The sequence below is a fragment of the Arvicola amphibius genome, chromosome 8 (genome assembly GCF_903992535.2).
Source record: "Arvicola amphibius chromosome 8, mArvAmp1.2, whole genome shotgun sequence".
NCBI classification, from domain to species: domain Eukaryota; kingdom Metazoa; phylum Chordata; class Mammalia; order Rodentia; family Cricetidae; genus Arvicola; species Arvicola amphibius.
Window position 1 is genome coordinate 23,681,459 of NC_052054.1, and position 12,184 is coordinate 23,693,642.

A 12,184-nucleotide genomic window follows, 5' to 3' on the forward strand; every position below is an offset into this window, starting at 1 on the left:
TAGAGATCAGTCCTTTGTCCTATGTGATACTCAACTTCATATGGAAAAACAAGAAACCCAGGATAACCAAAACAATCCTGTACAACAAAGGAGCTGCTGGAGGCATTACCATCCCTGGCATCAAGCTCTATTACAGAGCTACAGTAATAAAAACAGCTTGGTATTGGCATAAAAGCAGAGATGTTGACCAATGGAATCCAATTGAAGACACAGATATTAATTCACACACCTAAGAAACCTGATTTTTGACAAAGAAGCAAAAAAGATACAATGGAAAAAAGGAAGCATCTTCAATAAATGGTGCTGGCATAAATGGATGTCAACCTGTAGAAGAATGAAAATGGATCCATATCTGTTGCCATGCACAAAACTCAAGTCCAAATGGATTAAAGACCTCAATATAAGTCGGACCACACTGAACCTGATTGATAGAGGAGGAAGTGGGAAGTAACCTTCAATGCATGGGTACAGGAGACCACTTCCTAAATATAGCCCCAGTAGCACAGAAAATAAGAGCATCAATAAATAAATGGAACCTCCTGAAACTGAGAAGCTTCTGTAAAGCAAAGGAAACAGTCAATAAGAGAAAAAGGCAGCCTACTGAATGTAAAAAATCTTCACCAACCCCATATCAGACAAAAAAATGTATCTTTTAAAATATGAAAATTTAAAAAAAATAGATGTGTTTAATTTTTAGTTGACAGTAGGACTGTAGCAGTGTGATATTTCAGTACTTGTATACAAAGTGTAATGATCACATTGTGTTCACTTTCTGCCACAAAAACAAAATCCCTTCAGATAAGCAACTTAAGAGGAAAATGCTTATTTAAGTTCCCCGCTCTGAGGATTGCATCCTGTGAGCCTTTTAATTGTATGTACTCTTACAATTGTCCTTTATTTAACTTCCTATTCTCAAGAAGAGTCTGTTTCTAGTCTCTGAAATCCTTGGCATATAATTCCATACACTTATAGACAAAGATATGCTTTTGAACTTAATGGGTTCTGATACTAGTTTATCAACTTGGCACCTTTACCAGGAATACATCTCAGACTCTAATTTCTCAACTATTGTGTCATTTTCTTTTGTTGCTGACACCAAAAAGACATATCTCTGATCATCACACTTTTCTGTATAGTTACTGAAATATTAGGAAATCGAAATATCACTCAATGAACCTGGAGGGTAGAAGTAAACATGATGGATGGAGGCAGCATTCTCATTAATAACCTGAGTTTGTTAGTTATGATGGATTTTAAGAAAGACATCTGTATGATTTGTCATTCTATTGAGAACAATTTCTATTGTTTGAAAGACAATTTTTGATAAAATATCAGAGTTCTAAGTAAAATGTCCAAACCGTGGAGTAATCAGTGAAGAGACAAAAGGTGTTGAGAGAGAAGATTACAGTTCCAAAGGAAAAGGTCTTGGCCTTAACCAGCGGAGACTGTCTTCAAGGAACAAGGCAATTTATTTTCCCACTGGGGCTCATTCAAATTCTTGTCTTTTCTGGCAATACCATGCAGGTTATATTCAGTGGACTAAATTCATATCAGTCTTTTAACCTCTGCAGAATTCTTTGTGACTGTGCATATCGGCTTTGAGGGGAACTTTTTGTATTTCATAATTGAGATTTCCACGCTAAAACACCTCTGGAGAATTAGTGAGGATTGCATGGGAGAAAGAATGCAGCAGGATTGCACCACAGGATGATCTCCACTGAACAAGTGCGTACAGGCAGCAGAGACAGGTTTTGATAACACTCATTTGGCTATGTTTATATTTGCAAGTATCAAAGCCTCTGTGTGAAATGGTAACATTGTAGACACTTATCCTTCATGTTTATGGCAATCCGTTCAGTGTTTACGTATGTTTTTATGCTTTCAAATTGGCAAGGTTGATTGTTATACTTGTTTATCATAGATAAGAAAAATTAAAATGTGGCTATTGTTTGACCCTCAAACTGATGTTCTGCCTGTACTCTAAGTGTGTGGATAATAAGACACTTGAAGATATTTCATTACAATTTTCATACTGTTTTGCAATAATTTAGGTTTAAAGAGGGATGGTAAAGATAGATGTATATATATATATATGTATATATATGAAATTTCAGACAAATTCCTTTTGTGATGTGACATCCCCTGTTCTGATTACTACACTTGTACTTGGAAAAAGTGGATGAAATGATGTACTGGCCACAGAACCATCCACTGTCATTCTTTTGTTCCTTTGATTTGGTTGTTTTGCTTTTTGAGAGTTAGGAAATGAAACCAGCCCTCAGTAGGTGGCGCTAACGAGACACATACTATTGAACTGTCAGCGGCTGCTGCCAGCAATCTGTTTGCCAGCTAAATTATGAAGTTCAGTAATAAGGATGCCGAGGGAGAAGACAGATTGGTCACATTGTCTCACATTTGGGGAATGCTTATGAGAAACCAAGGGATTTTAGTGATTTGTCGAATTCCTGATATATGATATATGATATATGATATATGATATATGGAATTTGAAGATGATGCTTATTCTTTTTGCCCATTTCATATTTGTAGAAAACAAAAGAACAGTCATTTTATTTTGATGAAAATAAGGGCTAGTTTTTTTAACCTATGAGGAGAACTTGGTAGTCATGCACTACAAGAGGGGAAAACTGGACTATATTGATGATTCCACTAAATATTTGCATGGGATTCAAATGAAAGCCATGGCAGTTATAATAAAGAAATTATGATCTTGATCATCTTTGAGGCATATCTAGAAGGTTTCCTATTTAGGCTACGTGCTCTAAGTTGGAAAATGACTCTCCCTCAACTCTAGCGTACATTCACAATAAAAATTGGATGCAGAGTGACAACTGAGTATATTTACCAAAGAAAGTAAACACAAGTTAATGTTAATGGACTGAGGTCATTTGCTTATACTGTCAATTTGAGAATTAAACTTTAAAACAGCATTGGCTTTGTGCTGAAAGGTACTGCAATGTTCCGAAGAAAGGAGAGCCATTGCAACAGAAGGTGTTCCTTTTTTAAACGGAGAGAGTCATTTACTGAGTACTCGTTAGTTCGTGTTATCTGAAGTTACAATTCCACATGGATTCCAATAACACTGACATTTTCTTAAATTAAGCTTTTTCAATTTTCAATATTCTTTGGACAGAAATCAGTCTCATCCAGTTCTATCCTCTGATTTGAATAAATTTCCCCACTTCACATTTTGGGGGGTAACTATTTGAAACAGGTAGTTTAATAAAACTATTTAAATGGGTTCCCTAGTATTACCTATTCTTGAGTAACAACTTGATTAATTTTCACAAGTTATATTTATAGTTAAAAACTCATAGAAATCTCATTATATAGCCAAAGTAACTTTTCTCATTTAAAAAACATTCAATTTGATTTTTAGCTCTATGATATGGGATGTCCTTCTGTATATGTGTTGCTTTTATTGGTTGATGAATAAAGCTGTTTGGGCCAATGGTTTAGTAGAGTAAAGGCAGGCAGGAAATCTGAAGAGACAGAGAAAGAGAGAGAGAGAGAGAGAGAGACAGAGAGAGAGACAGAGAGAGACAGAGAGAGAGAGGAGAGAGAGAGACAGAGAGAGAGAGAGAGGAGAGAGAGACAGACAGAGAGAGAGAGAGAGAGACAGAGAGAGAGAGATAAGGTGGAGTTAAAGAGATGCCATGTAGCCGCTGAAAGAGAAGTACCAGGAACACTTCCGGTAAGCTACAGCCTCATGGCAATACATAGATGAATAGAAATGGGTTAATTCAAGATATAAGCGCTAGCTAGAAATATGCCTGAGTCATTGGCCAAACAGTGTTGTAAGTAATATAGTTTCTGTGTGATTATTTGGGTCTTGGTGGCCAGGAAACATATGAGTAGTCTCCACCTACAGCCCTAAATAAAAATTTGACTGCTGAATTTCTTGCCTCTTTCTAACAGAAATGATCTCTTCTCAAAAATGTGGTTTAATTGTATGTATCAACACACATCAAAGGTCATGTCCCAGTGAGAGTACAAGACCCCAGTGTTTTGTAAGCATTGGTACAGACATGTCTTTTATTGTTTCATGGGATTAAATTGAAATATTTCCCCCAAAAGAAAGATCTCCAATGTAACTCATCAGCTTCTTATGGGGGTTAACTGAGAAACAATTTGTGTGTTTCCTATTTCTATAAGTTTCATAGTTAGTCATGCGTTATTCTGAACTTTTGGGTCAGAGCTGTCAAGGAGATTAATATAAAATCCATTCTCCACTTAGAAACTTCCATAATTTAAAGGGCCCAATAGATTTTCTATAAATTGTTTTGCAAGCAAACACGATGAGCTAAAGGGTCTGGGAGGTTGTCTCCCTCCTCCACTTCCTCCTGGTTCGTGTCTTAGAAACTTTACAGGTACATGGTTCGTATATTATGTCAATAAGCCGCTTAAAGAGTGCAATTTAATAGTCTTTACTACAGTCACAGGATCTCACAATCACCACTACAATCAGTTTAGAAACATTTTTGCCTTGCCACAAAGAAACCTTTACACCATTATCCCTGCTTCCATTTTTTTCTTACCTTCTCAGGTCCCAAGAGACTAATCTATTATATGTTTTAAGATTTCAATTTCTTTTTTTTTTGTTTTGTTTTCCGAAACAGGGTTTCCCTGTAGTTTCTAGAGCCTGTCCTGGAACTAGCTCTTGTAGACCAGGCTGGCCTCGAACTCAGAGATCCGCCTGCCTCTGCCTCCCGAGTGCTGGGATTAAAGGCGTGCGCCACCACTGCCCGGCTAAGATTTCAATTTCTTTAATTTTTGTTTTATGTTCTCACTGTTTACTTTATGGGTTATCATATGCATTTGATCAGATCCACTTTGATTCATATGAACAGTTTTGTCAAGTTACAAATTATTATTATTTAATTTAAAATTACATTGTGTGCATATAATTATATAATAAACATAAACATAACCTGCAATGACAATCAAATTATCTATTAAGGAGGATGGTTGTGGTGGTGCATACCAGTAGGATTTCTGAAGAAGGCATAGGCAGGAGAATCACGAGTTTGAGTTTAGCCTGGTCTACACATTAAAAAAAAATCATTTATTGATATCATTAAAATGCATTGTTTAAGAGATATACTTCCTCTTTTACATTTCATTGTGTTTTGAGGATTTCATGAATGAGTATTGTATTTACATCCTTTCCGCTCCACTCTCCCCTCCAGCTCATCCTTTATCCTTGAAATTCCCTCTCAAGTTTATGATTTCTCCTTTATTATTATTATCACATCTCCCCCCACATCTCCAACCCCACCCACACAAGTATATGTTTAAATACAATCTGCTGAGTTCATTAAGGGTTGCTCGTAGCCATATGTGTTTAAGGACTACCGCTTGACATTGGATAACTTATCAATGGACACATCCCTGGAGAAAACTGCTTCTTCCACTCTCTCTCAGCAAACAATTAACTTTCTATTGCTCTTTTTTTCTGGTTGGGGCTGTGTAAGACATCCACTTCCATGAAGGGATGACACTGTGCAGGTGTTTTTGTAGGTGGCAATATTGTTAATATTTCATGGGTATGGCCTCCCTACTATGTTGTAGCAAATGTCCTGCTCTTTTATCTCTTACTGTCTTTCTGTTCTCTCTTTTTCAATATTCATTGAGCCCTGAGGTGAATAAAGGGCTTGTGCTGTATATGTACTACTTAGGGATGGTAGGTGGTACCTATATTTTGAAGGCAAACAGAAGCCGTCTAATTAGACTTATGGTCCACTCAGTAAGAAGGGATTCATGCCTGGTACTGTAAACCAACCCTGCTACCTGTGAATGGTGAATTCATGTACTCTAGAGAGAACTGACTCTTTCCACTTCCTTAAACCATTATAACTCTTACATATGATTCTAAAAACCTAGTGTTACACATATAGGTAAGTGTAGCTTTAACCCCTCATTGAATAAGCATTTCTTTGATAGCAGAAATTATCACAGATATGTCCTTAGTGTTTCTTTTCAAGGGATGCTGCTACCGTAAACTGCTGGTTTTGCCTTTGAATGTATTTGCCTTCGTTTTAAAAGGATGGCTTGACTGATTATGAGATTGTTGTCTGTTAGGTTTCCATTTATTATTGTGGATATAACATCCCATTGGAACAGAGACCTCCATACTTTTAAGAGAAAAGAAATGAACTGTACCCTACAGTTCTTCCTTTGCATTTGACAAGTCATTTTTCTTTTGATGCTTTCAGTATTTTATCTTTGAATATTTTTATATCCTTGAAATGCCTCGGAATAAGAATCTTTGTGCTGTCCAGTTGGGGGCTGATGGGGGTTTTTCGCTGTGTTTTAAATATGTTTCGCCAAACCTATCCACTATATCTTTGAATATTTTATATTTCTTTTTATCTGTCTGCCATTGTGATATTGTGTGTATGGCAGGGTACTTAATAATATGCCCAAAGTTCTCCAAATCTGTTCACTTTTGTTTTGCCTTCTCTTGTCTCCAGATTATACACTCACTACAGTCTATCTTCAGTGTTACTGAACTTGCCAGTTCAAACCCAGTGCTGAGAACAGCAATGAATGTGATATATTAATTGTTCCACTTTCGTCTCCAGAATTCGCATGGGGTTCTCTTTTAGAAAGAATTACCTCCTTTTCAACAACCTATGTTGGATGAGACATCCCAAACTTCTTTTTCTTTTTAAACCATGACTTGTTGAATTATTTAAATATATTGAGCATTATATTCAACTACTATAGACAAAATCATTATGAAATACTTAACTTGAATGTTTCATGGGTTACACTTGATGTTTCACTCCTCTCCTGTCTGCTCTGTCCTATATTTATGTCTTGTTTCACGTATAAGAATTCTCACTGAAAACTATATGGCTTAGATGATACATTATATCCATTCTGTATGCTGACCACCTTCAAACCTCTTTGCTTGTCTATATTTGTTAAGTGGGTTTTACTGTTTGGATGATGTCTCTGTTCTCCACAGTGTGCAGTCTCTGATATCACTCCTCAGAGAAGGAAGCTCTGATTGTAGATAGTCAAGCTAGTAAGAACTGATTTGAACAATATCTTTTGATATTCTTTGTCCCTGAACTCTTCAAAAATCTATTGTTTACTCTTAAAATTATATGCATGTTTATGAATATATTCATGTGAGTTCATGTGTTTACAGAGGCTAAAGGCATTAGACCCCCTTGCAATGGGCTAACAGGTGGTTTTGAGTTCTGGCAACTAAACTCTAGTCCTCATAGGAGGAGTACATACTCTGGGGTCCTGAGCCATCCCTCCAGCCCCTCTGTGAACTCTTTATTAATCTTTCTGCCTCAGTAAACGTCATATTAAGCTGTTAGCTTCAACTAATTGCTGGCTGATGCTCTATTGTTTTTAATAGTACCTTTGGGGCATTAAGTGCTTCACAGTCTGATTCAATTAAAGTCAGAACTCTTTGCAAAAGATAGACTTTGAGATCAGTATTTTAGCTTTGTTCTGTCTTGTTTCCTTGATTTTCTCTGATGAAGTGAGTAGGTGGTTTATGATTTAGCTTATTGTTCTTAGAAGCTATGGGGCATCATAGTATTTACTGATTTGAACAGTATCCTTTACCTTAAAATTCCTAAAGTTTTTTTTCAATGTTAGTTTCTTTGGGTAAAGCTATTGGTTGCTTTTGTTTGTTTGTTTTGTTTGGTTGGTTTTTTTTCAGTCTTTCCTCAACACTCAAGGGAAACCACTGTCAAAGCAGGGGATATGGATTGTTTTATTTGAGTAACACCACTGATTCACAGGCAGAGCAATGGCCAAAGGTAGTGGTCTCATTTTCTTCACCTTGCCCCTTCCTCTTCAAGTGAATCAGGGTGAAGGTGAATATGATAGGCCGCTACTCTGATCCTCCCAGGAAGAAACTGCATAGAGTCTTGTGTCTGTGGTTTCTCACTCACAAAAAGAAGCTACCAGATTACCTGGGGGTCATGAGGGTTAGAGGAGGTGAGTTGAGACTCAAATGTCAGAGGCTCATTCTGATTTTACTTAGATATTTCAGGTAGTTTGGGCAGTCTCCTCCTCTTCCTCCTCTTCCTTTTTTTTGCACTATGGACAATGTCAAAAGTTATTAAAGTTTATGTGTATTAATGATGCTAACCAGTTCTGTTTCCCCTGGGGATAATAGGTCTATGGAGCTGTTGGTAGTGTTAAACTAACTGTGCTATCATAGAAGACTGCTTCTATGTCTACTCTAACCATTCGTCTGAAGGATTTCCTTCCTCCAATTCTTGTGATAATGAATGTAGCATTAACATATGTATGTTCTCCTTCCTTTTATGAGGTGCTGAGAGTTGAACTTAAGACGCCATGTATACTATTTGCGAGTGGTGTACTGATGAGCTACGTCTTCACCTGAGCATTGCCATTTGGGGGAAAAAAGCATTCATCAGAACCAGGAGCTTGCCATCACTTCCCTTCTTTTTAGAATAGTATAACGATGAGGTATCTTGTTCTCACAAAAGCTGTTCTTTCCCTGAATATATCTCTTCACTGAGGCACATTCTATTAGACATAATTTTTCTACACCAGGTACTGTCTACATTAAGACTGTCTTCAACCTAGGAGTAAAATTTTTTATTTGATCCAATATATATGTTGTATCCATTGGGTGATAACTTCTTGAAGTTCAGAAGCAGTTACACACAAGAAATGTTTCTCAAGACACAATCATTAGATGTTTGCTGACCTTGACTGCACTGATATCTATGTGTAGTGAGGGTTTCCCACAGCTACCTAAACTACAATACCATCTCCAGCACTTGAGTTTGTATGTGATCCCCACGAATCATCTGGCTTCAGTTACCTCCACATCCTTTTTTAAAAAGAAAAAAAGTATTTTGTATTGCCTGAATGTCTGTATGACTCCAAAATTCATTTGTGGAAACCTAACTTTCAGGTGGTGTAGATAGGGGCTTAGGATGGTGATTAGGTCACTAGAGAAGGAATAGCGCCAGTATTGGAGAGGCCCAAAGAATCTTGTGGGTCTCTAATACCTTGTGAGAATAAGAGAAACAATCCAGTGTATGGTTTTTGTTACCGTAGCCCAAACTGACTAATAGATTCCGAGACTGTTGACAAGGCACAACTAAAAAGATATACTGGTTCCACACATATACTGTCCCTTGATACATTAATACTCTACACTTTATCAGTATCCTCTACTAGAGTGGTATATTTGTTACAATTAATAAACTTACATTGATAACTTACATGTTATAAATCACACAAAGATCACACTTTACATTAGGATTCACCTTTAGTGGTGTGTGTTATATGCAATGGACACATTTATCATTATGGTATCATACACAGTACTTTTACTAATGCAAACATTCCTTGTACTTTGCATATTCAGATTTCCCCTCACCGAACAATTTCTCATCACCAGTTTCCTCTATTGTCTGTAGCTTTGCCCTTTGAAGAATGTCCTATACTTGGAATAATATGGTGTGTATCCTTCTCAGATTGCCTTAGTTTGTTACATACCCATTTTCTCTGAATTTTTTTTTTACAGTTTCGGACTTATTCTCAGCATTGAGTAAAATTTATTGTTTGAGCTACCATTGTTTGTTTTAGTTCCATTGACTTACAGAAAGACATCTTCGTTATTTTCAAAATTTTACAATAATAAGCCTGATGTAGGTTCTTCTGTGTGGATATATGTTCTGGATATGCTCATTCTAGTTTATAAGAACTATAGATATCAAAGTACTATAAGTGGGAATAAAAAGAGCCAGATTGATCTTGGATTGTATAGAATATAATTTATTGGAAGAACTACGGGTGGAAGAATGGTCCTAGATATAAGTAAAACCAGTTGACTTCCCATATTTTGGGTGCAAAAGAGGCATATATATTTAGGTTAGAACCAAAGTGATGTTATCTTAGCTTGAGTGTAGGTACATGGTGTGTTGTAAACTAATATCAAGGAATGAGGCACCCTTCTGCATCAGTAGTTGGATTGTAATGCTCAATATCCAGCTCTAACAATTTGCTAGTGTGGCTTGTTGGAAAACTATGTAGGGTTATTCTGGGGCAATCATGGCAGTTACAAATCATGAAGACAGCAGTCAGGTCAAACAGAAACTCTAGAGCACATGTTTCCAACTCCTTTGGATAAGCACCAAAGACAAGACTTGGACCATATGCTAAGAATATGTTCAGTTTTGCAAGTAACTGCCAAGCTGTGTTCTATATTTTTGCATTCCCACCATCCTTGAATGAGGGCTCATGTTGATCCAAATTCTCATTAGTGTTTAGTGCTACCACTCTTTTGGATTGTAGCCATTCTAATATATGTGTAGAATAAATCATTGTTATTTTGATTTGCTATACCTTAAAATATTATTTTATAAAATAATTTGGTAAAGGGGTCAAGACCATAATGGGGATATCCACTGAAACAGCTTACCTGAGCTAATGGGAGCTCACTGATTCCAGCCTGACAATGGAGGAACCAGCATAGACCTAACTAGGCTCTCTGAATGTGGGAGGGATACCTTGCTCAGCCTAAATATGGTAGGGGAGGCCTTGTTCCTGCCTCAAAGCAATGTGATAAACTCTGTTGACTTCCCATGGGAAGCCTTACCCTTTCTGAGGCGTTAATGTGGGGTGAGGAAGAGGTAGAGGGAGTGGGAAGAGGGGAGGGAATATGAACAGAAATCGGTCTGTAAATGTGAAAAGATGAGTTTTTCCTAAATAAATATTAATTACTTAAAAATAATTTTCTATACCTTAAAATATTATGATGTTGTATATCTTTATATGTAGCATTTTATGTTTATCTTCTTTTAATTTTTTAAAGTAATGTTTTAATTTACCATATGAAAATGTCCTACATGTATATAAGGTATTTTAATCTGATTTACTCCTCTCTACCACCTGCCAACTGCTTCCAGAACTCAACAGTTTATCTTACCCTCAACCTATGTTCTTTTAAAAACATTATCATCATTATTAATAGTCTTCTGTCTTAACATTGTTCTATTGCTGTGAAGAAACACCATGGCCATAGTAGCTCATACAAAGGAAAGCATTTAATTGGAGCTTGCTTATAATTTCAGAGGTTTATTCTGATATTATCATGATGGGAAGCATGATGGCACACAGACAGACATGGTGCTGCAGAGAATCTGAGAGTTCTTCATCTGGATCTGCAGGTAGCAGGAAAAAAGAGAGCCACTGCCCAGTGACATACTTCTTTCAATAAGGCCATACCTACTCCGACAATATCACACCTTCTATTAGTGTCATTTCCTGGTGATCAAGCCCTCAAATCTATGAACCCATAGGGACCATTCTTATTCAAATCACTATACCTTTGTCTGAATAACATCAGTACTATGTGCAAATGGCCATGGTGACATCCACTGGAGCATGAACAACCTACCAGAGGACACATTGCCGAAGTAACTTTTCTTCCCTCAACAGCCATCATCTGAAAATAGCTCCTTAGCCAGAAGTAGGACCTTGAGAGCCCTTCTCCATTGATGTTGTAACTTTTACCAGCTTGATTACAGGAACCATAGTTGCTGTAAGGTAATGCATGTATCAGTTATATCATTTTGCAAAGTCATTTTATTTGAATTGAAATAGTCTCTCCAAAATGGAGGAAAAGACTCAGGAGACTTGGAAAGTCTCACATCTGGGACAATTGAAAACTGATCATAGGCACCTCCCTCCTCAGAGTTACACAGATGGGATCAAGTCGGGTTGGGTCTGGAGGAGACTGAACAGCCAACAGGCTGAATAAGATCTTTGGAACCTATAGAGACCCCTTTAAATTGTGAAGCAGGAATGGAACTTTTATGAGTCATCACCAATGTTGGAGTGTAATCCGAGATTCTGCAAGTCACCCTTCAACCAAACTCCTATTGTTTACAACCTCAAACAAACATTGTGTTTCACCAACTTGAATTTTGGAGAAAAGCATTACTTTTGTTTGTCATGAATTCTCTTTATGCATGTATTGACATGTGTTATTTCTCCTGAGGACAAGTCTTTTACCCAATAGTCAAGTCAAGAAGACATCACTGGACAGCTCGTCTCATCCTCCAGCTCTTAAAATCTTTAAATATTCTCTTCTGTGATATTCACTTCACCTTGGATTGGGGGGGGGGAGGTTGATATAGATAATCCA